At 38.7% G+C, this 27768-nt stretch overlaps 1 protein-coding gene across 2 annotated transcripts in view; it reads right to left on the reverse strand.

Moving 5' to 3' along the window:
• The window catches only part of HS3ST5 (heparan sulfate-glucosamine 3-sulfotransferase 5), a 245009-nt gene that overhangs the window by 93970 nt on the left and 123271 nt on the right, over positions 1 to 27768 (reverse strand). The window contains exon 3 of one of the 2 annotated variants that reach the window (XM_077780074.1): positions 856 to 964. The gene's annotated coding sequence lies outside the window, so the exon portion shown is untranslated. Of the gene's footprint in view, positions 1 to 851; positions 965 to 27768 lie in introns of both variants that reach the window. The other variant, XM_077780073.1, reaches the window with a different exon arrangement.

The following is a 27768-nucleotide window of genomic DNA, read 5'->3' on the forward strand; positions in this document are numbered from 1 at the left end:
TCTGCTGTCAGCATGGAGCTTGCTTCGAATCCTCTCTCTCTCTGTCTCTCCCCCACTTGCTCACTCTCTCTTTCTCTGTCAAAAATAAACATTAAAAACACAGAACCCTTCCCATGGTCAGTTATGAGCTGGCGGAGCAGAAACTCAAATTCAGATTCTGGCAGTCAAACTCCAGAGTCTGTTCTTAACCATCTCGCTTTGTGGCCTTACTTGTCATGGCAGCTCATGACATGCCCACTTCTCACCCCAGGTTCTGGTAGAAAAAATACAACAGATCCCACCTGTCCAGAAATAAGTAGTCACACTGAGGACACAGGGCACGTGCATCAGGAGAGACAAAGTAATACACAGTACAAGCCGTCAAGTGTCAGAGAGGGGGGGCTAACCACAGGTTCTAGGGCAGTTTGGAAGGAAGGACATAATTGGGATGGGAAATGAGCATAATCTCTTAATGTAGGTGAAGGCTGACTTAGGTCTTGAAGGAAAATCAGAACTAAAGCCAGCAAGGGGGATTTGGGAAAGGTGTTTCAGATAGGAAGGAAGGACAAAGGCTTTCTGTGTTTGGGAAATGAGGCTCGGTGTTAGTGAGGAAGGCTTCTCTGCGGGAATTCTGAGACTGGGGAACAGTATAAAGTCATTTTGTGGAGTGTTTGAAAAGCCGGGAGAGGAGAGAGGATCTCCTGTGGGAGAGCCACCAAGGGTTTCTAAGAGGCAGTGTGTCTGTGTGCACGTGCACCGTGTCATTGCAAGTAGTGCTTTCAAAAGGCTGATGAGACGGTAGATGTAGAACACGTGGGGTGGGGTACGGGGCATTCGGTAAGGGATAGCAAGGAAGTCTTTGGTACACATACCTACATTCAGACACTTCTCGATGATCCAGCGATGATTATCTGGTTGGTGGACATTCCATGGCCTCTTCTCACCTACTGCCTGTCCTTGTGGCTTGTTCCCTGCTTGTTAGCACCTGGGGGTGGGGACAGAGACAAGCGATTTCCCAGTCAGTCTTTTATCTTGTTTTAATTGTTGTCGTCGTCGTCGTCATCATCAGCATCATCATCATTATTTATTTATTTATTTATTTTGCTGCTTCTTAGTGGCTGTGGTTAAAACTCTGTTATGGTAAGAAGAAGAGGTATATCTTGGATGATCAGAACATTTCTTTCTTTCTTTTTTAAAAAATGATACTTTTAGTTCCTTTATTAAACAATTTGCTGACGAATAGCAGCAGAGCTCATATTTCAGCTGAACCCTGGAAGACGTAATTGCTAATTCCCTTTGATTAGAGATGGTCTTATAAATTGGGGGCTACCCACATGCATTTTCAGGTAATGTTCTTGCAGCAGAACGTTGCTTCTGATCCGGCTGCAGAACTTTTTAGGTGAGAGGTGAAGTGTACTCTCCTGAAAACTGCTACACATTGTGTATCTGCAGACTGCCTTTTATAGCCAATATGATGATCCATATCAATCACTTTTACCTGTGCAACTACTTGAATACATTAAGCAATTGCTGCTTCTTACTAAGTTGAATAGAGAATACCAGGAGACGTGAGTAATTCTCTAGCTGCAGAGTACACGTTTGGCTCTAAAACCAAAGTGCTGTATTGGAGAGATTTAAAAAAAAAAGAAAGAAAGAGATGAGAAAATGAAATTTGCAATGAAACAGGTTTGCAGTGTCAAACTCTTTTTTTTTCAAAGTAATATTTCATTGTTTTCTCAGGCTATTATAAGAGAGTATATGAATCTAAATAGATTGTAGGAGCCCAGTCCCAATATGTCATTATAGCTAATACAAATTTGCAAATAGTAGACATGAAGATTATTCTTACCCAAAATGGCTAGAATATTCGTCTTTACCTGGGTCCCTTGTATGCAAATGTATTTAGGGTGCAACACACACACACACACACACACACACACACACATTTTCCAAGGAAAAGAAAAGACCTTAAAATTGTATACACTTGGCTAATAGGCAGCTACTGAATCTCTTGTATTCTCTTCTCTGATTAACCCACTTTCAGACATTTTTTTCTAGCTCTTCTGCTTGAATCCTTGTCCTCTCTTCACCTCACCATCCCATTATTGCCCAAACAGTCCTAGAGAAACCAGAGAGTTGGTAGGAGAAGGTACATTCAGTTATTTCAGGACATGGCACGCATCAAGCGTCCACTTAAAGCCAGACAACTGGATTCCATTGCTTCTGAGAAATTCTCACATGCCCCTAGGCCTGCTGACCTCGACATAAGACCAAGCACAACCAAGCCTCAACCACTCTGCTTCTCAATCTGTTTGAGAAAATGGAATTATTTCCAAAGTTCGCAAATAAACAGAAATCACTATAATTATGAATAATTAAAATGCTAAACTCAAGAGGGCACTCAACATTCATTACACTGCAGAACTCATCCCCTAAGGGTGGTGGCTTCATTGAGCTCAGTTTCTGCAACAGAAGAAAAATGTGACAATCAGTAATCGCAGGTATTTAGCACAAGGAACAAAACAAGCTAATTCGCCTTTAAATCAGTCTTTCTCAGACAGCAGAGGCACTGCTCTCTTTTGGATTCTTCATGTCTATACTAATTCCAGAATACAGAAAGCAATAGATCGCAGGCTACCAGAAAAGCATCCCACTCTCAGAGGACTAAATGGATGCACTTCAACTTTATTTGCTATTTGGAGCATGTAGAAGGTACGACATAACAATAAATAGCTTTTAATTTTTTTAATGTTTATTTTTGAGAGAGAGAGAGAGAGAGGCAGAGTGCGAGTTGAGGAGGGGCAGAGAGAGAGGGAGACAGAATCCAAAGCAGGCTTTAGTCTCTGAGCTGTCAGCACAGAGCCCGATGTGGGGCTCGAATTCACTAGTGTGAGATCATGACCTGAGCTGAATTTGGACACTCAACTGACTGAGCCACCCAGGCGCCCTAGTCAATAGTTTTTAAAAGAGAACCTTTTAAAAGATATTTTATAAAATGTATCGATATATTTACACAATCTAAAAATGTTTATTAAGATCTACCAGGTGTCAGGGTTTATGCTAAGTGATAATGACATTGCACTATAAAAACTAGCCATTGTTTTTTTTAAACATATGCAAATTACCATAGACAAATTTCAACATAGCAAGATATTTTTATATTCTTACAAATATAAAGTTTGAAGGATATAGCTACTATATATAAAATGGAACTATTCAAAGCACTATTCTTCATTATTCTTGAAGTTGTAATAACTATCATTTTCATTAAAAAATTAAATCACAAATTATTCAGATTATTCTTCCTCTATTAAAACTATAGTTTTTTTTCTGGGGTGCCTGGGTGGCTCAGCTGGTTAAGCGTCCGACTTCGGCTCAGGTCATGATCTCACAGTTTGTGGGTTTGGGCCCGCATCAGGCTCTGTGCTGACAGGTAGCTCAGAGCCTGGAGCCTGTTTCAGATTTTGTGTCTCCCTCTCTCTGCTCCCTCTCCCCCCTCCTGCTAATGCTCTGTCTCTCAAAAATTAATAATAAATGTTAAAAAAATTTTTAAGTACAATTTTTTTCTTATAAAATATATCTATTTTTTTTTTGCAGTAACAAATGCTGTTACAAATGTTATGGCTTTTCTTATATGTTTATAGAACTAGAATATAAGTCAAGTTGAAAATGGTTTAGCAAATACTAACTACAGTTTTGGATCTAAGAGACTGTAGCAAAGTAATTTTGTTGTTGTTCGGATTCCATTTCAATTTGACAATGACTCAAGAAAGGGTTAACTTTCACTAGCTGCCACTTTGGGGAGATGTATTTTGTCTTTCATTTAAGTAGAGGAAAGAATTCACTAGAAAAGTGGTGCAAGTAGTTTCAGAATGATAAATCTCAAGCTGCCAATTCCACTTTTAATGATTAGTTGACTGAGTCTTGTATTTAATTAAAATGGTTATTTTAAATGCTTATATTTAATTTACACATAATTAGCTAAACCTCAGTGTTACTGCTTTACCCATTTTGAAATTAATTTATAAAATAGCTCAAAAAGTACTGTAAAAATTTAATATTAAGATAAATCAGGATTCGTTTGCATCTTTTGTTGGTTTTGGTTATAACTTCCAGTGAGCCATTTATATTAGGGTGTAGAGGATAGCTACTATGTAGAAGAATCCACTATTGATAAATCACTGTCGTTACCTTTGTACATATGATATATACTTTAACCTCTTAGATAATAATAGCCTATAGTCAAGGATGTGAGTGTCTTAACTTTAAAGGGATCTAAATTTTATAAATTAATTTGGCTTTAATACATTTAGGAGAAACCACTGTTTTTAGCAAATGATTCATAAGTGTGTAATGATCTGTGTAAAAAAACAAACCCAAAACCTTCTTTGAGTCAGTATGATATTGTAACCAGAAAGTGTTTTCAAGGAAATGTTCTGATTTTAACTTCTGTTTAAACACACAACATGATTTATATACCTAGGAACCAAGAGAGAGCAGGTGGTAACGTAGAACAGTTTTTCCTGGCTCACAGAATATGAGGGAATTTTAACCACTCACAGTAACCATCGAGATGGGTTTCCTGGTGCAGTGAAAAACTACATCCATGAATATCCTCCTCAGGGTGTGCTTGGTGGAAAAACTGCTAAGCTGGGCAAACCTATTGATGATACTGCTACTGTTTATCAGTAACTAAACATGTGTGGGCACTGGCTTAGCTCAAATGCCTCATGAGGTAGTATCATCATGGCCATTTTACAGGTGAACAAAGTGAGGCTTGGGGAGTCTAAGGCACTGCCAAGGGCAATGTGGTCAGCAGTGATGGAGGCAGAATGCAAAACTTCACTCTATAGCTCTGCCCCTCACTGTCCCGCCCTTCCTTGCCCTCTCAGAGCTCTAAGGAAGGCATTTTGAGCTGTGAGATGCTTACAACCACCACCACGACTACATCAAAACACCTCTCCCTTGCTATAATAGTGTGACTTAATGAAAAGATGAAGGCAACACATTTGGCTCGATCTATTGATCCCAATATTAGTATTCTCTCCTAACAGCATACACTGGATTTTCTAGTATTTTATTAAAGCCTGGGCCTCCTTCTCTCCAGTGAACCCTTGTAGTGGGGGAATCTGTTCCTACCATTCTCTGATACTAGCTCAAATCTTTTGCATCCCCTCTCACCCTTGAGGAATTGTCATTCTGAGCAGGCTCAGCTTACACGTGAAATGAAGTTGCGCAGAATACGTCTCTTCTCTTCACGCTAGTACTATTATGTGGCATTCCAGGATGCCTTTAAGCTATACCGTATCTCAATTACCTCAACTGCCATCTGTTTCTATTTCTTTCAGCCCTTCTCCCCTTCTCCTTGGTACCCTAAACAATGAACGATATTCCCACTCAAAAGCTAGACTTAGTGTATTCTCTGCCAAGGACTTGCATAACCTATATAGCTAACCCTCCTGTTTAGATAAGATGATATGAGGTTGTGATCAAAGCCAATTATCTATTGATTTTCAGTTTAACATTCTAACTATCAACGATTATCTTTTTTTTTTTTTTAATGTTTTATTTACTTCTAGGAGAGAGAGAGAGACAGCATGAGCAGGGGAGGGTCAGAGAGAGAGGGAGTCACAGACTGAAACAGGCTCCAGGCTCTGAGCTGGCAGTCAGCACAGAGCCCGACGCGGGGCTCGAACCCACGAACCGCGAGATCATGACCTAAGCGAAAGTCGGACGCCTAACCGACTAAGCCACCCAGGCGCCCCGTATCAACGATTATCTTAATTGTGGCAATCCTCAGGAGATCCAAAGCATTGGATCCATCACCAATTAATCATAACAGGAAAGAACTCTTTGAGAAATGAGTAAGGGGTAAACGTACAGCAGCATCTGCTTGGTTAATCTTGCTAAGGCCTTTAAATACCATCTGTTTTCCATTCTTTGCTGGCTACCATCTTTCCCTAGGTTAAAAGATTTTAAAATGACTGCGGAAAAAAAACCTTGAAAAGTAGTGTGAGATTTTAATTCTGTATTTCATCTGCCAAACAGTGAACTACAGTTAGCCTCAGCAAGTGTTCCTAATAGATAAGGGAATTGTTGCTTCACATATAATTACATTGAGTCTAACGGTAGACATAGCCAACCATATCATCTTCATACCACTAGAAGTGCTAGGAAGTCTGAAAAGAATCCATTTTGAGGAGGGTCTAAGCTACTTTTATTTTACTTCAAACCAGGGTTATCGTGGAATAGAACTGATAATTCTTTGGAGGAACAATTTTTGGAATATAAAAAAAAGTATGAAAGGGTAAATGAAACTGACGGCTGTGACTGGCAGTAGGTTCAGGCATTTTGTGTTCTTTTGTGTTTGCTTTGGAATGTTAAACAGGTCGGGTTCTTTTCAAAAGAAAACATTTTATTCAGAACATTCTCCCATGAAAGCCCTCTTTGACAAAGTGTCATTTTTTGATATATTAGTACATGTCTCCCCACATTTTATATTCAAAAAAGGCAAGTAATGTTTTAACAACTTTTGACAAGCGCAGGGAATTAAGCTTGCACAGAACTGACTCTCGGTGTAATACTGTAGCCTTTATATTTTCGATTTTCTCCTTCTTCATGTCAGACCACAACATTTTTAAACATATCAGTTTCTGGTTGAAAAAAATGTGGAGAAATTAAAGATGTGTAATTAGAACAGGAAACATTTAATTCATCAATAAAATGTTTTAAGCACAGAACTCTAAAATGTGTTGAGGAAAAGAGCTACAGAAACAGTATTCGGTGAATTATAAATATGTAACAGGAACTAACTCAAAGAATTTTCTAGAAAACTAGCCAAGGAATCCCAAGAAATTTAGCTACCTCTTAATTGTACTTATAAGTTCCCTACTAAGTCATAAATTTCAAAATCAACCATCCTTCAGTTTTTGGCAATGCAGACTCTGCCTACTGAAAATCTCACTTGGACACCCAAGGGTACCTTGAGGCAATAAACTGCCCTTCATCCGGTATCCCTCTGACAGTGACCCTGCACGACTGCTCTCTAGCTCTCCTGTCTCTACTCTGCCCTGCCCTTGCTTCTTCATTCGTCTAAAGCTTCTTCCAATTCCCTGAACAGGTCAGATTCTTGCTCTTCTGCCTAGATCACTATCCCAGTCAGCTCAGCTCATTTCTCTTCTTTTAAATCTCAGCTGAGATATCACCTGCCTCCAGATTTCTCTGACAGTTTGCTCTCTAGGCATCCTTTCTCTAGATCCTATAGAACCTTGTTCTCTCCAGTCTAAGTCCCTGTGCTACAAGCGGTGTCACTGCCTACTTTCTTGCCGGTATCGTCAACAGATTGTACGTTCCATGAAGGCTAATAAGACCATGTCGGTCTTGTTTACTGTTAAATCTCTACTGCGTAGACACGTGCTTGGAATATTCTAGATGCTCTCAAACTCTTTGTTAAACAGATTAATGATTTGAGTGAAAATTTCCTGTTACCAATACGTTTTTTTTCCTTTTGGTGATAACACACAGGGTTAAATATAATTGCTTTAAAACATACTGGGGCGCCTGGGAGGCTCAGTCGGCAAAGCGGCCAACTGGATCAGGTCATGATCTCACAGTTCGTGAGTTCAAGCCCCGCGCCAGGATCTGTTGGCGCCTGCTTCAGATACTGTGTCTCCTTCTCTCTCTGCCCTTCCTCTGCCCACGCTCTGTCTCTCAAAAATAAATAAACGTTAAAAAACTTTAAGAAAATATTGTTATTTGAGTTGGTATGTGTTACCACTAATGTTCCCATTTTATTATTTCATCTAGCTGGAACAACAAGTTTCACGTTTTGGTTCAAGGGCTTTCTCATACCATTTCTCTCTACACAGAAAGTCCAAGGTGGGTCATAGGAGCCATTGAAGAATGGTAAGCTGTGGAATGCCATGCTTGGATTTGAGTTTAAGATACAGAATTCTAATGGCAACCATAAGGGTAGATTGAAAGGGGAGAGAAGGGATTTACGGAGAATAATGTACAACCTTTGAAAGAACTGAAGGTCTCGCTTTATATCGCTGTGTCATTATGATCTGGTACCTTCTCGGGGGATGCTGTGACTGGAAAAGGAGAATGGTTGAAGCCAGTACCTACTAGTGAGTCAGGGGAATGGAGCTGGAGAAGAGGGCATCTTATGAATACTGTGATTAGATAATCGAGAGCTGTAATAATCAATATTCTCTTGAAAGGACCTTAAATCTAATGAAGCAGCTGTGGATAACTAAATTATGATTATGACAAATTCAGGGAATTGGTTCAGGGTTCTTTGCATCCAAAATTCAAATAAGTAATCAAAGTGAAATTGCATTAGCTGACCTCCTCAAACCACCTCTGAAATACAGGAGGCATTTATTAAGAATACCCCAACCAAATAACAGCACGACGTAGTGCCTCCATATTTCACAAATGCCTTTGGCTCTGGGGGAGGGTGGATGGAGTTGGCGGTGGGAGGGTGGGTATGAGGGGAAGGACACAGAAGGAAGAGAAGGAGTTCTTGTAAAGAGATAAGTGGAACTCTTATTTTTAAAACGGCCATAGCAATACTTTTCTTAAGTCAAGATTAAAAACAGGATGAACTTATGGAATGTTACCTTCCATAGCACAAGTTACATAACACAATTTTTATTCCCACATAAACTGCTTAACACAGGTGCCGCTGTTTCACTGATGAACGTTGGCACCTATGGGCCATCATATATAAAAGAGATTTTTTTCTCTCTACTTTTTAGCATTCAGCTTTCAGTATTTCTTTGTCTCTTTAGTAAATTCTTATTTCTTATTTTGAAACATATTGAGATAGTTCACCAGGAGCACACGTGGAATTATTTCCCCTGGCTCTCTGCTGGGCTTCCTGGGGCCATCATGTGGACGGTAGCAGAAAACAATTTCAAGGACAATAGCAGTGATGAATAAATTAAAGTACAGTGTACATAGTCCCCATCAAAGAAATAAATTTGTTTTACTGAATTGGCATTTTCATCTCAAGGACTGTTCCCCCCACCTTCACCTCTTTCCAAAATGCTTCTTTACAGCAATTCTCATTTCAAAAGGGTGCTTCAAATTGATTCTGAGGAGTTTAAGTTCTCCACACTCTTTTCCGGCAGTATGCTTTTTATCCGATCAGCAAAAACAATGCGAAAACACCTGTCACAGTAATTTCAAATGTCTATCATCTACCAAATTATCCATAAATGATCTATGTTTGCAATGTGGTCCTTGAATGAAGGACTTTTTCCAGAAAGACAGACCAACGCTGTTGAAAATATAAATGGGTACATTGCAAGAAATAAACACTTGTAGCATTTGTGGAAACTTACAGCTTTTATTTTTATCTTTAATCAGAAGCAAGAGAACATTTCTGAAAGGACTAATGTTGCTTCTCCTTCATACAGAGCATTATACACATGCACACCAATCCCAGGTATAGGCATCATTCAGCTAAACTCCATAGGGCTGTGGCTGGAAATGGAGTCAGATTGGCAACAAAACATTTTCTGAGTGCCTACCTGGGGNTGAATATGTACAGACTTTTAAAAAAGCACAGAGAAAGGCTCTGGGTTATAAATCTATATTTACTTTACATACCCATTCTTTACCGACATGCTATCCCCTCTCAAGAACTGGTGTGCTTCAAGATGATTCTACTGTGCAGCCTAGAGGTGAGGATCCTGCTTGCATGCCCTCTGCTCGACAATTTGGTGACAAGCTCCCTTCCCATTTTTCATTCCAGTCATCCGTGCACATCGGCATTTCCCTCACAACCAAGGAGGCCCTACACCAGGGCCTGAAGCTTCTATCTTCCTTTCCCATCCTGCCTTCTGTGCTCAGAACCATAATGCAAACCACACTAGTTTAAATGTGAAGTATTCCACATTTTAACATCCAGACTTAAAGAAACAAGTATGGATCAAAAGGGTGTTTACATTTATTATGTAAAAAAAAAGAGAAGCACTTGAAATAGCTGAGTCTATTGAAATGGGGTTGCCATTTTATGGGAAATAATATGGTATGAAAGGCAATGGAAAAACATATCCTTTTAGATTTTTAGATTCAGTATGTTTCAGACTTAAGCCAATGGGAACATAATGACGGTGTATTATAATCACCCCAATATTCCTGAAGGCCTGAAATTTTTCAGGTGGGGCTCAAATGAATGTAACCATTCCATTGCTGTTTTCTAAAGTGGTAGCATGGCTAAGTGCAGCAGTAAAGAACACTCTTAAATGTGCCTTATTTCTAACTAAGGGGACACATTATAGTACTCTTTGTCAGTACTTTATTGCTTTCACAAGAATAAAAACAAATACTGAGGTCTTTACTCTGATATCCACTTCTAGAATGTATCTTACTAACAAAGGACATAGTCCTGTGAAAGGTGTTCTAGTTATAAAATAATTTCTCTTTGTGAGAGTTTATTTGCTATTTGAAAGGCTATCTTTATCTGGCATAATTGATTTGTAACTTAAAAGCAACAGACTCTAAAATCATGGTCTATGGGATAAACCAGAAGAAGGAGACTTACTGAAATAGCAATACTTTTCTACAGTGGGCATAACTGTACCTGTATGTTTTTACACAGGAAGAAAATAAATCCCAAACTTTGTTTAAACATGAAAAGAATCTTGGACCAAGTCCAATTATTTTCAGCAATGTTTCTGGTGGTTATTTATTTACTACAATTGTGTATTCATTGAAGTTTTGCAAAAACACTTGTACTTTTCCCTTTCTTTTATTTAGGCAGAAGATGATAAGCAGCTGGTCCCAGTACTTTCCTAAGCTGTTTTGATTTTGGCTTGTATATACTTGAACTTGGGTTGCTGCAAAATAATAAAGGAGAATAAGGCACATTTCCAAAGCAACAAAAGAACAATTTGTTTTCCTACACTGTTACTGCAGAGAAGTGTCTTGGAGAATGGGTTTTTATTTATTTACTTACTTTTTATTTATTCATTTTGAGAGAGAAAGAGAGAGAGAGAGAGAGAGAGAGGGAAAATCCCAAACAGGCTCTGGGCTGTCAGTGTGGAATCCAACTCAGGGCCTGAACTTATGAACCGGGAGATCGTGACTTGAGCAAAAATCAAGAATCAGATGCTTAACCAATGGAGGCACCTAGGCACCCTGAGAATGAGTCTTTAGATGTGAAAAATGGTAACCAAATCCATTTTCTGATTAGCTCTGAATATGGATGACAAAAGAGTGAAAAACCCACAAATAAATGGTAAATACCAAATAAAACAAAATCTACTCTGCAAGTATTTATGCAGCAAATTCTACATGTTTTAAGTTGCCTTCCAAATTAAGAGGGAAAGATGAATGGAAAAGGTAGATCACATATATACCCCAACACTAGGAGGTCCCCCAAACTGTCTTATACAGACTTCCACGAACATCAGGAAAGAGAGCTATTAGCATGAAGGGGCCCCTTTCAGAAGGTATCACTGTGAAGCTTTAATTTCCCAAATTGTTTTAAAATCCGTTTTCCTTTTGCCAAGCTAAAATTTTTTCAGAAACGAGATTCAGGAAAGCAAATAAAACATTATGGGACAATGGATAGATCCAAGGATACTTCTTTCTGGTACAAGAACACTCTCTTTATATAAGCCTGTCTTTCTCCAGGGAAGAGAAGGAGAAGAAAAGCTTTTAGAGAATGAGGGTGATGATAGCTCTTTACAAGATGCCATGTCAAACAAGAGTCCTTCATGCATTTTTGACAAAGAAAGGAGCAATATTTATCACACATGTGACAAGCTATTTGGCAGCAGACATTTTCTTTGTCTCTTTTTACATATATCAAGTCATTCCCAGGTGTGAGTTGCCCAGAATAAGACCTTTTGTCCGTGGGACATGGCTGGGGACTCAGGAGCCTGTCAACTTCAGGTTTTTGCCATTAGACTCATTAACTCTCTAGAATGTAAGCTCCATGAAAGTAGATTTTTTTCCCTCATGGCTCTATCTCTGGCACCTATGATCTTGCCTGGAAGATAGTATGTATGTAGTAAATATCTGGAATATGAACAAATAAATACAGACCAGTTTCAACCCCCAAATTCTCAGACTTTGGCTACTATATGTGGTTACCAATTCACAGAGATGTTAGCCTGTGCCAGACACTGTGTAAATGCTAACCATCTAATTCTCACAATGGCTATGTGATAAAGGCATTATTATCCCTGCTGTAGGATTAGCAATGAAGTCCCAGAATGAGAATGAGGTAGTTACATAACTTACTTAAAGTCTTGCAACTTGTGGATAGGAGAGGAAAAAAGGTTAGCCTAGTTAAGTTCAAATCCCAAGCTTTGAGCCCAAAGTTCAAGCTCTTATTTACTATGCCCAATCCTGGTTCGGTGCTTCTTAGTCGAAGACTCTGCCCCAAGCACAGTCTCCGGCTTCTCTTTATTCTGATCCCTGGTCTTCTCTAAACTCTGCTCTGATTCTGGTCTTGGGATCCTGTACTGCACTTGAGGCAGGCTTTGCTTCAACATTCCAATCTCCCTGGTACATTTCTGTGGTGTTGTGTTAGTCAGCTCAGGCTGCCACAACACGGTCTCATCGACTGAGTGGCTTAACAAGTTGTCTCCCAGTTCTAGATGCTGCAAGTCTGAGGTCATAGTGTCGGCCCAGCCAGGTTCTGGGGAGACGCCTCTTCCTGGCTTGCAGATGGGTGCCTTCTTACTGGGTACTTGCCTGGTTTCCGGGGTGTGTGCATGTGGAGAGAGAGATCTTTCTTTCTCTTCTTGTAAGGCTACCAATTCTATTGGATTAGGACCCTAATCCTTATGACCTCATTGAACTTACCTCCTGAAAGTTCTCTCTGCAGATAGGATCAAACTGGGGGTAAATTATGAATTTGTAGGGGATACAATCCAGTCCCTAGCGAGTGCCCTGAGCTAAACTGTCTGGGACGGTGACAAACTGATACATTCCATTTCCTTATTTGTAATCACAGGATTCATTCTTCCACTTACAGAAATAACTTTTCTGTCACCTTTTCTGTTCTTGCTATGTTTGCCTCAGTAATCTAGAGATTAAGTATGCATATCTCAGTCAAATATGTATTGGATTTGAAGAACTGTTGAAATTCAAGTTATTCTGCTGATGCATTCTTCCAACAATAATCCTTCGGGGGATCCTTGAACTTTCCAGAGCCTTGTAGAGCATTACAGAGGAAAACAGAGATGAGGGATCATACACCTGAGTGCTAACCATCCTTCTAGATAACTGATAGAAAGAATATGTTAAAATTCTCAAAAAAAAAAAATATATATATATATTTTAAAATTATTGGTTAAGTCTACCCAATCATAAATACTTCCTGATTCCCAAAGGGAAATTTCATAGATATCATGTGGCCTCATTCCTAATGGTCATCACATTGATGTGCTATTTCCCTACGCATCCCTGAGAATCTTTGTTCTGAGTGGACAGTGATCACAGGGTCAATACAACCCTAAATATTCTTGGAATATCCTGAGTATTTCTTGGAATTTTCCAATCAGATCTTAGAATCAGAAATCATATCCTGACCTAATTATTACAAAGCTTCCTTATTACAGGAAAGAAAAAAATGAAGCCTACAACAGTCTATGGTAACAGCAGTGTTGTTCTCTGAACTGGTAGGAACTCCTAGGGGGAGCGGACAGTGAATCCTGTATGAGGTCAAGTACGTGACATCATGACCCCACCAAGATTTCAAAATGCTGTTGTAGATTTGACTAGTGTGGACATGGCTAAAATGTCAGAGTTCTGGTGCAGCCATGTGAACATTTTAAAAAAGAGCTTTCTTTCTTCTTTTGGTGAAAATGGATCTCCTGACTCTGATCATTCTTTTTTCATAACTCAGGGGTCTGACTTTGTGTGTGTGTGTGTGTGTGTGATGTGTACACGCTGTCTTGAATTATAAGTTTCGTCTGGAGGGAAGATAATTCTTTATGTATGTCATTAGCATAATTACAATTTAAGATACAATAGTATGTTTTCTACATATGATTAGCCACAGTAAATGCAAAGCCATTATTTAAAACCGAATGAGAATGTGTGCAAGTCTTATATATTGCAGTTTTTATACGCATTTCTTGGAAATATTGTAACAAGTTATTGCCATTAGATTTTCACCTCATTACTGATGAATATAAAGTTTAAATTTTGTATTTTCTAAGGAAGAGATTGATCATCCCTATAAGGCTATCAGGTACTAAATTTAGACAATAATGCAAAATTCAAAGAGAAAAAGTAATTATTTTTTGTAATGTTTTCTTTCATTACTGAACAAAGAAAATGAAGTTTTCTGTTATTGGGCAACACTATGATAATTAGTTTAATTAGTTTAATCTAATTTCAGCTTCAGGTGAAGCTATATATTTTTCTATAATTGGAGAGAAGGGTTCTAGATAAGGTACTTGGAGATCTGAATTCTTGCTTTGGTTCTGGCATTAAGTGGTTTTGAGACCTGGGGCAGACTGCTAAACCTTTTGGGCCCGAGTTTTCCCGCTGCAAAAGGAGAGGATAAGGTGGGAAGAAATGAGCTCTGAGGCCCTAACAGGTCCCCAGATTGGTGACTCCAGGTGATTATTCCTGTTACTAGGGCCCTAAAGTTAACCTCCATGGACAGAGAAAATAGGGAAGGTTATTCTGGGAGAACATGATCCTTCACATGGTCACAGTGGCTAACCTCGCCATTATTAAATAGAACACTCCAGGCAGCACCTCCCAGTTAGTTACCCCAGCCCAACAGATGCCACATTTGGTAGTTCCTTACTCTTCTTTGAAGTTCATTACTCATAATGATCTTTCACCAACTACTGAGGTTGGCACATACCTCATTAAGAATGGTCACCTTCTCATTCTTTTAAGGTTCATACAAGATTAAACAAGACATTTCAGTCATAGCATTTAGCACAATTGGGAGTTAGCGTTACATACCTATGTAATTGTATCACATCCCTCTTTAGGGTGTAAACTCCAAGAAAACGAGATGGCTATTTTTTTTGGTTTTTTTTCTTTTTAATTTGCTCTTTATTTTTTCAGGGTAACAATGAATGTATCTTAAAGAGGCCACTTTATGGGGCTTGTTAGGGAAAACGGCTGCTCCTTGCCCACTCCAATGCCATTTTCATCTCCTCTGGAACAACTACTTTCAATTCTTCCAGCTGAATATTTTGGCATTTTTGGACTATTTTTGTAAATATCATGCTCATATTACTTTTACTTGAACTTTTAGTTTTAGACATTGAATACTGAGTTCTCTCTTGGAAGAAAAGCTCCCCGATAGCTACACTAACTACACAGACTCTTAACACACAAAGTCTGTCGGTGAGCCCATTCTCCCAACACAGGTCAACAGTGATTGTTATGAGCATTATCAATGAATCATTATTATGTATTATTAGATATTCTCAGCTGAGTCATGGAGTATCTAATTTTTGTGCCCCTCCCCCCATCTGCACAAATCCTCACTCCGTCTGAGTTAATAATTATTTTGTGACAGATGTTATCCTGGGATTTCAAAAGCTCTCTTTTGGATTACAGCTTACATTTTCTGATTCTCTAAATCTTTTGTATCTTACTTTCTTTGTTTCTCTCTTTTTTTGTGAAGTACATTCTCCATAGGTTTATTGCGAAAGGGTATGTATAAGCCAGAGTTTTCTGAATCTTGTGTATTTAAAAAGTATGATACTATGAGGTATCTATAGGCTAGGTAATATAGGCTGTCTCTATTAACAAATAATCAATAGGGCCACTTGGTATAGATTCTAGATTAGAAATGATTGTCCTTCTCATTTTTGAAGGCACTTACTCCCTTCTAACTATCCAGTATTGTGTTGAGAGAGGTCTAATACTATTCGGGTTCATTATCCAATCTACAAAATTTGTATTTTTGCTACAGAATTTCTTAGGATTTTTCTTTGTCTCCAGTGTTGTAAATGTCCCAATGAGTATGGTTTATTTTTATTCACCGTGCTGGGCATTCCATGACCCTCTCAGTGGGGAAACTCATGTTAATTCTGAGAATATTCTTTTGATGATTTTTCTCCCTTCATTTAATTTTTTTTCTCATACTGAGGAATTCTTGTTATTCAAAAGTATAATCCTTAGACTATTTTTTAAAAGTCTTCTCTTCTATTATCCATCTCTAATCTTTTCGCTGTATTTGCTGGGAAAATGCCTAATGTTATCTTCCAATCTTTTATTTTAGTTTATCATGTCTGCTATTATAATTTTAACTTCCAGGCATAATACTTTTTGTTGTTCTCTGAATGTGCCTGTTTTATAAGCATATTCTCTTCAATACAATGAAACAAAATCTTGTCTTTCTCTTAGTCTCTGCTTCCTGCCAGGTATTACCATCTGGTTTTGGTCTGTATGTTAAAGCAGAAACCTTCCATAAAACATGCATTGATCCACTTTGTCTGCTCACAGGTATGAGTAAAGAGCTTGTGAGCATACAGAAATTGGTCAAATATGCTCATTATTCTAGAGTGACCCAGCTAGGCTGTTCCCTTAAGGAATCCCTGATCCTTAATCTTTTTATCCTCTGGTTTTTCATTTCTGGACAGACCAAATTCCCCAAATACTCTTCAAATATGTTTCCTGGAGAAATCTCATTGCCAGGATTCTCTTAGTCCAGTGAGGAAGAAGGCTGTGGATCTCAGCATTCCATATGTGAACTCTCACTTAAATTTATTATTTTTAGTGTGGTACCACTGTTCTCTCTTCCCCCTGATGGTCCCAAGTCCACTGACTTTCTGTTTTGCCCTAATCATGGAATAAAACTTCAGGGTTGCAAATGTATGGAGAAATGAGGGAATCCTGACAGTGTCCAGGGTTACTCTTTAATCAATCTCCCTATGGCTATGCTCATGTTCGCCTCCCAGTTCCAGAGAGAGATACACACAGAAGCCATTTCCTGAGCCTTTTGGGAGTGCCGTGGTGGCAACTGCATTGCTTCTGGACTTTGCCCACTGCTGGTTTTAGAATCCAGCAATTTTGGGGCTTGCTTAATCAATGTCTACATCTATATCCCCTTTCCAGCTTAATCATTTGTTGCTATTGTCCAATATCCCATGCTTTTGTCCTTATACATGTGTGCCTTTAAGAGAATTCTTTTCCAGTTGTTTCATTAGGGTTTGGAAGGTAGTTAATACACTATAACTACTTTGGTCACCACGGCTTCCTCATCAGAGAGTACAGTGCTTGGCGCTTAGAAAGTCCTTTATAAATATCATTACCAGGTATAATTGTGAAAGAATCATCACCAGGTATAATTCTTTTCATCCTCCTCATATAAATAAGGCTCTACCAATCAATCCAATTTTCTATATTTGTCCTCTGCAGATGTCTCCAACTATTGTGAGATATTAAATATTCTTTGCTATTCTAATGGAAAACCATGCATGGAGCTCTTTGGTCTCCTAGAACATTGATTGTTACGGTGAAGAGATCTGTTTTGGACCTAATGCACCATCTAGACTAGAACTGAATACCAGTCTCCAAAAATGACAAAGAATTCTGGGGCTGATATTGCCATCTGTCCTGGTTTCCACTTAACATGTATATTAGTTGTTTGAATAGATTCTTGGATGGTGAAGGTCACTTTATTGCTGCCCTTTGAGTATGGGGTCATCATGAATGACTTCAAACTGCAGCTGTGGCCAAAGAGAAAATGACTTCAACTGTTGACAAATGCTCTTGGTCCAGACTTAATGGTGGCCTAATAACATTAAATATAGAAAATATGAGACAAAGGAAAACATGGACTTAACAAAAGGATCCCACTGCATACATCCTGATATGTTTTTCCCCCCTGAAAAGAACTTCTTCAAAATGTATATTCATGTATTTGGGTGTTATTTTCGGTTACAAAGTCACCATTATTATAAAATGAAAATATACTTACAATGGATCATTATTGTCATTCAATCCTGCCTTATTGTTTGTTAACACATATACTATACATATGAAAGTGAGTTCTTTGTTTTTGTTAGAGTGGTGCTTAAACAGGCAGCCTCAAGCTGCATTTATTTATGCTGAAATAAATGTCAGATGAAGGGCAGAGAAAGAGATGAGAATCAAGTTCTATGAGGATCAGTTCTGAGGCTGGTAGCTGCCTCGCTGTGAAAAGAAAACAATAGATGTTGGTTAATAGCAGAGGCTTTATTGCCATTTTCACGCCAGCACCAGGTTGTGTGTGGGGAAGCCTCAGGATACAGCCCTGCACCATCAAACACCCACTTGCTCAGTGCCTTGCCACGTCAACGGCAGGGGCTTCACAGTTACTCTGGGATGTGTGTGGAAGGGACTATTTTTCTGAGGAAAAGCTCGGCCCCGTCTTCTGTGGTCCCCTGACCCACCTCCACTCTCGGCTCCAGCGGCCATCTTTGAGGCATGCTTTCTGAATAGACTCCTTAATTTCTGTAGGCAAAATGTCCCTCCATCTTCACTGGGTTATCATAAGAGCAAATGTACCTTGGCAACACAGGCACTTACATTTAAACCTTGGATTCTGTTGGCGAATTTTTTGCCACATCAAAGGGGGGCATATAATTGTGACATTGTAGAGAAACAGTTGCCTGTTCCTCAAGAGGAAAAAATATTTGTCTGGTACTAAATTCAAAACTGTAGTTTGTCATGTAGTCCTTATATTAGAAATGACATAATGAATACTAAATAACATATTTTGGACAAGGAGTTTCAAACTTAGAGAAATGTTTTTCACGGGTATTTTGTTATCACCATCAGTAAGTGTGGGGCACAGTATTGTAGCATATTGTGAAGGAATTTTTGTTGAGATCTAATGTATATACATAGATTTCTCAATGGCTCAATGATGATGACCACAAATATTTCCAAGGTATGTACCACGTGCGGGACACTGTTCTAAGGACTTTACATACACGGACTCGTTAATTCTCTGAATAAGCTTAAGAGATACGTACCTATTATGACCCATCCCACACATGAAGGAACCATCTCACAGAGAGGTGAATGTCTTGCTCAATATCACACTGTTCAGTGGCAAGAACACAGGCTAAAACCTGTCTAACACAAATTCCACTTCTTTTGGCCCACACTTTAAAAATATATATATCACTTCTTTCAGCTAGGATGTTTTTTTGGAAGAAGTTGAATAGTGAAAATTTCAAAATTACACTCCGAGGCCAGAGCCTGCTGTCCTGTAATTCGAAAGTGTCAATTAAAAGCACAATATCCAGGAGCAAGTGTGACATTCTATTTCTGAAAATTTAGGAGACAGCCTGTAGTCTCAGGGGGAAGGCCACAGGCTATTTGGCTAGAAACTTCAGAGTTATATAATTTGGGTGAAATTGGGCATAGGGGTGTAGCTTTTACCCTAGGGTTATAAGGAGAAATAAATCACTATGATGTCAATAAAATATATAAGCTACCACAGTTTCTCATTAAAAAGTTGTATCATGAGGGGCATCAGGGTGGCTCAGTTGGTTAAGTGTCTGACTTTGGTTCAAGTCATGATATCACAGTTCATGAGTTTGAGTCCCGCGTCGGGCTCTGTGCTGACAGCTCAGAGCCTGGAGCCTGCTTCAGATTCTGTGTCTCCCTCTCTCTCTCTGCCCCTCCCCAGCTCATGCTCTGTCTTTCTCTCTCAAAAATAAACATTAAGAAAAATAAAAAGTCATGTCATGAGCTTCTATGTCACAGAATATGATTTGATTATTTTTTATTCAATGGCTAAATCCATAGTTTCCACAGATTATTATACTCAAAATTGTTGTTTCTTCCTTTTTTAAAAAATTTAACCTGATAGAATGGATGTCTGTTTTTTTCTTTTCTTTTCTTCTTTTCAGACTCTATTTGCTAGTTGCACAGCAGTATTAATGGAACCTGGACTAAGTGGCTAATGCGCTGTTTGCCCATTCATGAAATGCATTAAATCAGCAAGCTCCTATTAATCACTAATGTGTGGGACAGTGGAGATCAAAGCTACTCGCTTCCTGATTTAATCAGCTGTGTTGGAAGAGCAGACATGTAAACAAATGATGCTTGTTTAATATGGCACAGGCTAAAAGAGAAATATACATATCTGGGGTGGGGGGAGGGAGAGTACATGTGTGTGTGCATGTGTGTCATAGAAACTCAGATAAGGAAGGAAAACTACTCTCCTTGGAAAAGTCAGGGAAGCTCTCATAGATGGGGTGATATCCAAATCATATTTTAAGGAATAAATAGTAAGTCACAATGGGGTGCCTGGGCGGCTCAGTTAGTTAATTGTCAACTTCAGCTCAGGTCATGATCTCATGGTTCCTGGGTTAGAGCCCCTCATCGGGCTCCTTTGCTGACAGCTGAGAGCCTGGAGCCTGCTTCAGATTCTGTGTCTCCCTCTCTCTCTCTCCTCCTTCTCCTCTACTCGTGCTCTGTCTCTCTGTGTCTCTCAAAAATAAATGAATTTTTAAAAAATGTAAATAGTAAGTCACAAAATGGACATGGTGAGCAAAGGTATTATCGACAAAGGGAAAACCTCAACGAAGCCAAGAGCTCGGTGTTTGGGGGAACTGTCATGGCTGGGGAATAAGCATGTACGTGAGGTCATGTTGCATGGAGGTAAGAAGGCAGACTCTGGCATCATTCTACTGCATGTGAATCCCGGTGCTGACCTTGGGCAAGTTCCTTATTAACTTCTCTATGCCATAATTTCCTTATCTAGATAACAGGAAAAATAACAATACCTAAACAATAGAGTTGGGGGGGGAGGGTTAAATGGAGTAGTATTGTTAACCCCTTAGTATGTGCCTGACATATAATAAGCACTCATTAAATGTTAATTATTATTATTACCAGCCCAAAGAACAACTAATTCTTAAGCAATCAATATCACTGTTAAGGGTAAAATTTCCTCCATATGTGTGTGCACACGAACAATAAGCAGTATTAGATTATGCTTATTGATTCCTCTCTTCTATAAATTAGAAGGCTATTCCTGGAAGGCAGCTTCCCACCTCAGGAATTCTGAGTGGGAATTAATAGCTATGTCATAGCTCACCTAGGCATTCTGATCTCCTTAATTATGACGTCACATGACAAATGAGCACAAAAAAATAAGTGCAAGAAACTCAAACTGTCCCTAAATACCTCATGTATATACTTTAGAAAGAGAAATGTGTTGTTGAGAAATAGAAGGTTTACTTTTGGGGGGAGATAAATCATACTGAGAAGAACAAGTTCTCATTAGAGCCAGATAACTCAGAAATCCATTCTGATTTTCATTGAATTAGATTTAGACATCTTACCCTCACATTGACTAAATCTGGGCATTTGAATGGAAGAAAGACTTGACCAAATTTATTATCTAAAAGTTGGCTCCTTCTATCCAAATAATATTAAATGATTATGATCACTTCAATAGACACCATTGAGAGACACAAGAAAAGTTAGCGGGACACATAACATTTACATTTAGATTTATATCTCATTGCTTTACATGTGAGAGTTTTAAGTCATTATGAGTCTCAAAAGCCACTAGGGAATGGCTGTTTGGATGACCTCAACAAGTTTAAACAGACCTATTCCTCCAGGGCCCAAATTGAGCAGAACAAAGTTCCAAAGTTAGGAGACTGTTTTCTAGTTTCCTAGATCAGGCCAGTGTTTTGTTAGGATCTCCTATGTTTAGCCTGTGAGTTGGGGTTAAGGTGGGGTGAACAAAGAAATAGAAGTATCTTTCCCCCATCTGTCCTTCCACTGAATGGGGCTTTTGTGACAGAATAAGACTTTACATCCTTTAAGTAACTTTTTCTTTAGTGTGTTCTTTCTTTGTATTTACTTTTTACTCTAAAATGGCAAATAGAAAAATGTTCTGCCCAAATTCCAGTGACAAAGCCAAAGAATTAGGGGGTGGTCCTTTTGAAAAACTCACTTCCTGGCCTACAACCGAAATACCAGCATCTTTCCTGGTACCTTTTAGCCAGGCTGAGGCACCACAAAAAAATCCCATATTCCATGGAACTGAGTAACAGTTTACTAACTGGCAGTCACTAAATATGGATTTTAGTACATGTGATGATAATACACTACTATGTATTTTTTGAAGTTGCTTGTTTGTTTAATGGTGGTTTGAAAGATATATCTTCCAATGGGGGTTTGTTATTATTAGAAAGGAGAGAGTAATGTCCTGGCAACTTTGTAAATGAAAAGGAGCATTTAACAAGAGGTAAGAGAGGACTAACTGAGGAAGGGCAATTAGAATTAGTTTTCTTGAAGGGCAAAGAAGTGAAGAAGGTAAAGTTTTTCTTTCTTTCTTTTTTTTTGGTGGCTGTTGCCTTGAAAAGACAAGATAATTTTAGCTGCAGGAGACAGAAGGGAAGCCCCAGGGCTCCAACCAGCTGGCCAAGAACCAGCCATTTGTGGATGAAATGAGTCAGGACTTCTCTATTCTATGGAACAATCAGAGTTAATGGAGAAAGGTAGGAGGTCAGTTTAAGGGGCAATGAGCACCTTCTTTCCCACACACCAGCAGGGCTAATATAGCCCGTGATTGGTCAGGTTGTAAGAAGAAATCTGGGGATAGCCCTGAAAGCGCACAAAATTCAATGCACAATTAAGTAAATTAAAGAAACGCCTGAGTTTACTTGGAAGCACTCTATATTTATTGTGGACTTTGCTTTGCAAATCATGTGGATTTAGAAGGAAGTTTAGTAGAAATTAGAAATTAATGAAAATAGCTGCTAATTAGTACAAGTTCATGTTTTAAAAAATAAATGCATACATGAGATAATTATGGGTTGTATGGCTAACTCTCAGGGTGGCCTGTGCCTGAAGACACCCTAACACCTGTCTATCCACACCTGTGTCTCCATTCTCCAGAAGCAGTCAGTCCTCTAGTGTTCTCAAGCTGTAAACTGGCCTTTAAAGGGTTGTGTTCAGAATAACAAATATTTTATGGACTTAGAACATCACAAGTGATTTTAAATAGATATCTAGGTGCTTCCAAGATAAAAGCCATTTCCCAGAACTAGATTTGAGGAAGTAATGCTAGGGTAAAAAAAAATTAAAATAATAAAATATTAATGCCATTATCACCAGTGATAAAATGGGAATATTGAATGTCCATATTTTAGCCAAACGCATAAATAGGGACATAAAAATAGCATAGCATGCACCGAAATAAGGGAAAAGAGTAACATGCTACGGACCAAAATAAGGAGTGGGAAAAAGCAACACATTAAAAAACTCAAGTGCAAAACGACTTAAGTTTGGCAACTATGGCCATGAAGGATGCAGGCATGGGACAAGATATTAGAACAAAATAAATGCACCCACTCTTTAGGGAATTGGTCACATTATATTAGGTCAGCATGGCATTTTCTAGTGTGTTAATTTGAGGAATATTGATTCTAGGAGATTGGAGATAGGACCGCCATTAAAAAAAAAAAGAAGAAGTTCTGGGGCACCTGGGTAGCTCAGTTGGTTAAACGTTCAACATCGGCTCAGGTCATAATCTCATGGGTTGTAAGTTCGAGTCCCGCATTGGGATTCCTGCTGTCAGTGTGGAGCCCACTTCGGATCCTCTGTCTCCACCACCCCCTCTCAAAAATAAATAATCAATTTAAAACATTTGACCATTTCTACGGTCAAATATATTTGAAAAATAATGCAAAACATATTTCTCCCTTGGAATTTTATAATGCATACAAGCAAATTAAAAGCACTGTGAAGTCCTATAGTAAAGAAATGTTTATCTTCATTTTACACCTAGAGCTTACCATTATAAGGACAAATAAAAATTAAAAATGAGAGGTTTAATTCTCTCTGATGAAAATTAGCAAAGAGACTCTCTCCCATTCTTCTTCTTCTTCTTCTTCTTCTTCTTCTTCTTCTTCTTTAAGAATATTTACTTTAGAAGAGAAACTTAACAGAAGTCCATGGGGGAAGGGAAGGGGAAAAATAGTTTCAAACGGAGAGGAGGTAAACCATAAGAGACTCTTAAATACAGAGAACAAACTAAGGGTTGATGGGTGGGGGCAGGGGAGATGGTAAAATGGGTGATGGGCATTGAGGAGGGCACTTGTTGGGATGAGCACAGGGTGTTGTATGGAAGCAATGAATCATGGGAATCTACCCCAAAACCAAGAGCACACTGTATACATTGTATGTTAGCCAGCTTGACAATAAATTATATTTTTAAAAAAAGAAAATCTGTAATTATAAGCACTTTCTTTTCTCTTTAAACTGTATATATGTCCTCTTGAAAACTAGATGGGCCTTTTATCAGCATTATGACCCAGGAAGCTGGCAGTCATCTTTTTGAAAAGTAAAGTTGAAAAATAAAAAAGCACCCTTATCTCCCAGTTTTTGTGGGAGGGCGGAACATAACTTCAGTGAGCGACTTGCTCCAACTTTGTAAATTTGCCCAGCTACCTTCTGTCGTAAGAGCCAAGGTATGTTTTTCCCAAGGATAAAGTCAATAAACTACCTCAGATGGTCACTCCCAATTGCTAACGTTAAGATAAACTATGTGTGAAAAATGGTGCTGTCAGGTCCTCTGATTTGAGGACCACTTATCATTTATCTTGAAAACGTGAATGTAAGAGGTTGCATCTGCCTGTCTACATAAGGGGTATGATTCCTCTCTGTCTTCGCAATCTCTCAATGGATTACCCATGATGCACGTCAGTTTGGTTTAAGGTTTACTCAGTAAGGAACACGTTTTCTTCTTCCACTCCCCTTGGGGAGAGGATTTCTGGGTTGAAAGAAGATCTTGTTTTAATTAATTTTCTTCAATACCATATATATCTGGATTATCACTCCCCTCACACACTTTTTTATGAACACCAGTTAAAACTGGACATTTTTAGAAACTTTGGTTGATAATATTACATTTAAGTTTTTATAAAATGACTCAAAATATCTCAAGATCCCAATCACTTTAAGAATGAGAATTAAGATAGGGTGCCTGGGTGGCTCAATTGGTTAAACATCTGACTTTGGCTCAAGTCATGATCTCATGGCACAGGAGTTCGCATCTCATGTCGGGCTCTGTACTGACAGCCTGGAGCCTGCTTCCGATTCTGTCTACATCTCTCTCTGCCCATACCCGGCTCACACTCTATCTCTGTCTCTTTCTCATATATAAATAAACATTTTCAAAAAAGAATGAGAATTAAGAAAATTTTCTGAAAAAGAAACAAAGAACTTAAGTTTCTTCAGGTACCCCAAGCAGCCTTTCTCGACTGGGCTTTCTCATCTGAGCCACAGAAACGCAAATGATTTCTCAATTCTTTCAAGGATGCTACTTAGCCAGTACCATTCTAGATATGTAGGAGAGAATTTATTTACATACAAGGGAACTTTGATGCATGAAGGCTTACTTCTCTTGTGAAACTCTAGTTGAGAAAGACTGGCTCCTCTTCACCTTCTCTAAAAGCAGAGCAATTTATATGCTGATGACTCTTCTTCCAAGCTTTATATCCATAAAGGCAATTCCGGACTAGACGTTTCTACCTAGAGTCTAATAAACATCTCAACTCAGTATGTCCAGTACTAAATTGTACCTTTTTTTTTTTTTAAAGTTTACTTATTTATTTTGGGGGGAGGGAAGAGAGAGAAAGAGCGAGCAGGGGAAGGGCAGAGTTGGACACAGGGCTCAAACCTACAAACGGTGAGATCATGACCTGAGCCGAAAACAAGAGTTGGACTTAACTGACTGAGCCACCCAAGTGCCCCCTAAATTGTATCTTTCATCCTAACCCTGCTCCTCAAAAATAGCTCCTCTGTCTCAGTTGATGGCAACTTCATTCTTCCTGTTGTCAGGTCGATAAAACCATGGAGTCTCCTTGAGCCCTCTCTTCCGCTTATGCTAAGGGAATCCTGTTGGTTTTACCTTCTAAATATGTCCAGAACTGGACACTCCTCACTGTCTCCACTGCATCACTTAGGAGTGAGAAACCATCATCTGCTGCCTGGTTATTCTAATAGCCTTTACTAGTCTCTCTTTGACCACTGGCATCTTCGCTGTCCAGTTATTTACAGCATGGCAGACGGACTTATCTTTTTAACAGTTATCTCTCTGAACTCCCCCAGGCACTTTCTTCCTTACTATTCAAACATGCTGAGTACCTCCCACCTGAAAGTCTCTGCAATGACTGTTCCCTTTCCCAGCAAGGTCACATCCCTCACGTTCTTCAAGTCATTATTCAATGAATCTACCTTGACCACCCCAATCCATTCCCCAATTTGTGGTGCTCCTGATCCCCCATATCCTGCTGTTTCTCAGCCCATCCCCGGACCCATAGTACTTATTTTCTCTTAATATACTAGGTAATTTCCTTCTCCTTTATGACTATTGATATTTTCTGACTCTCCTCTCCCAGCTCTCATATAGAAGAAGTACCACAAGGTAGGGGTCTCTGTATCCCAAGTACCTACAAAATTCCTGGCACATTGGAGGCAGTCAGTGAGTATTTGAACAAATTAAAAAAAAAAAATAGAGTCTGAAGCCAGCAGTAGGTGAGATTAAGACTGGATGCACAGAATAAAAGAAATCTCAATAGGCTGGTTGTCAGGTTCATTTATAGGTTAATGAACAAAATCACAAAACCATCTCCTAGGAAATCATATGTCTAGAGTACATTTCTAAACAGTCTAGCATGATGATAGGAAGCTGGCCTGGAGGCAGGGTAATGAGGCTGACTTTGGTGGATTCAGACAGCTCTCCTATTTTATAAATTATTTTAGGGAGGGGAAGGGAAGGAAAAAACTTGAGGGTGATGCTTTTCTTTCAAAGTCAATCTGAGAGTAATCTACTGACTAGGAGGTTATTAACTCTCCCTAAATGAAAACCAGGGTCATAAATCCCTACTGAGAAAGTGATGTTGCAAATAATTTAAATTTTGACATTGCCGTCTAGGTTCACAGGTGGTAACTTCAATTTCTTAACCAAAAACAGGAAGGAAGAGTGGACTTAAGAAGGTGAGGTATGCTCAATTCCCTCATTTTAGAATCAAAACCAATGGTTGGTAGATTAATTGAAATAAATGGCTAAGGTGGGAATTTGACGATTAATACACGCATTATACATTTCATTTTAACTTACAACACATAAATCATCTTTTGAAGGAGAATAAAACCCTTTTGAATGTGGATCTGATGATAAGTGTTCTTTATTTTCTTCCTTGCTAGTCACAACCCAGATTCTGTCTACAAATTCATTTCATTTCTTTAGAGTCAAAGGGTAAAGACACTTGTGAGGAATTTTGAGGGGAGACTTTTAATTTTTTCAATTTAGTTTTTATATTACAATTTGTATTTACACAATTAGTATTTAAAAAGTGATTCTATAAGTATATTCTGAAGTGATTTCTTGGGTAATTTTATACTCTAGGAATGGATACATTTTATTTTTAATCTTTTTAGATTTTAATTTTTTCATCAGTATTTTGGGGTTGTCTTATCCATGTCCACTTTGATAGAATTTTCTGCAGCTTATCTTTATTGAATCTTTCCAAAGAGGTGAACTAAGTTTTCACAGAAGTTCCTTTGAATTTCACATCTGTATTTCTAAGATTACTACTCAATTAAAGTACATATCTACACGGAATACTATTAGCACAAACAGTTTGGGGGCAAACAATACCAGTTAATGATAAGTACACAGCACAAAAGGTGGAAACAAAAATGCCAAGGGATCCTGAGTGTACCACACTGGCCACAGATACTCTGCATGCCTGAGGCACACTGGCATTTTGTACAGGTCGTGGTGAGCAGTGGTGTTTGCTTTTTGCAGACAATAATCAA

This window comes from Crocuta crocuta, unplaced genomic scaffold, assembly GCF_008692635.1.
Source record: "Crocuta crocuta isolate KB4526 unplaced genomic scaffold, BGI_CrCroc_1.0 scaffold147, whole genome shotgun sequence".
In the NCBI taxonomy this organism is placed as follows: Eukaryota; Metazoa; Chordata; class Mammalia; order Carnivora; family Hyaenidae; genus Crocuta; species Crocuta crocuta.